Source organism: Alligator sinensis, unplaced genomic scaffold (genome assembly GCF_000455745.1).
Source record: "Alligator sinensis unplaced genomic scaffold, ASM45574v1 scaffold809_1, whole genome shotgun sequence".
Classification (NCBI taxonomy): Eukaryota; Metazoa; Chordata; order Crocodylia; family Alligatoridae; genus Alligator; species Alligator sinensis.
This window is the reverse complement of record NW_005841956.1, coordinates 3,045,067-3,046,614: the sequence shown is the minus strand read 5'-3', so window position 1 is coordinate 3,046,614 and position 1,548 is coordinate 3,045,067.

Below are 1,548 nucleotides of genomic sequence, written 5' to 3'. Positions count from 1 at the left end.
TGAGAGGTAGAAGCTAGAACAAGGTTGCCAGCTGTTTTGATATAGGCCACTGAACAGAGTTCAGATGGTATTGACTGTTGGCATTACTGAGCTGGTGTGCTTCAAGCTACTGACACAGAATCAGAAGACTCCATTCCCAGAGGCACTCCAACTCTCAGGGTTTGTCCTACAGGGACACTGCTGCTACGGCTATGCAGTGCCTTCTACAGTGTATGATGACAGCAAGCGTTTTTCTGCTGGCATAGCTATAACACTTCCCTAAATCAACGGAGCTGACAGAAGCACTTTTATGTCAGCAAAACAGCTATCTTTTCTTAGGTACACCAGCAACACTTTGCAGTTTGACATGTATTCTGTGCTAGTTCATGTGATCACTTAGCATAGTTTGCACTCCAATAATAATTAAAAAATCTGTTCTCCTTTGCAAGTTGTGGTATGGGTCCTTTTGTCTGCCAGCAGCCATGTCCCTTGAGACCTCTGACTGCAGAACACAGGGCTGAGCAACTGCCTCCGGCTATAGGATACAACTGCATTTAGACCTGATACCATTCTCTGCCCAGCCAAGCTGTAGGTCCAGCTCAGCTACCGGGCATTGCATGCTTCCTTCCACAGGGCTCGGACCCTTTCTAGGATGAGTGTGTCATGCTGTGCTATGCCCTGGGCTTTCTGTTGACCAAACCAGTTCATTTAACTACCACATATGTTTTTAAGGCCCTGATCACAGTGGTATTTGGGCACCATTCACATAATTTAAATCAGTAGGTTCAATATTTTCTTGGCTGTTTTCCCCACCCTTCCTCCCTCACCCCATTGCTTGGTAGGTCACCAGTTCCATTGGTGGATTTTGTGTGTGGACTCCTATCCTACTGGACAGGAACTAGATTAGAGTTGCTGTGTCACCAAACAGTGACTTCTATTGGCTTACTAGTAGCATTTACTATGCTTCTCTCAAGTAATTTTTTGCTGTATAAGATCAAGTTTGTTCCCACTCCCAACTTCCCCAAGATGGCATGGGATTCTGCAGTCAATCAATTCATTGGTGAGGGTACATTTCAGTACAAATATACCACTTCATAAATCACCCCAGAGATGACTGATGACTTTAGCAAACTCCAGGTCCAGCCCTCAGGCAGCCTTTAGTACTCAAACTCATTGTGCTATCACTTCAGTGGCAGATGGATATGAGGTTTATGAAATCCAATATCACAGAGACATGAAGACAAAAATGAGCCAGAGTCAAGATTCCTTTTGAGCCCTTTGTAATTGCCACAGGTGAATGCAAAAATACCAAGCACTTAACAAGCATTTGTAATCTGCAAGGTACTTCACAAACGTTAAAGCCTCACAACATCCCTGATATAGGTCAGTCTTGGTATTTCCACTAGAATTGAACCCAACAGGGTCACAGTCCAAAGACCACATGGTGAACCTGTATTAGAACTGAGGACATCCTGAATCCCAATCCCTTACTCAGTCACTAGACTGAGCCTTTCCTTGTTCCCTAAGGGGCAGCTCAGGACACCAATGCTTTGAAATGCTATTATATTT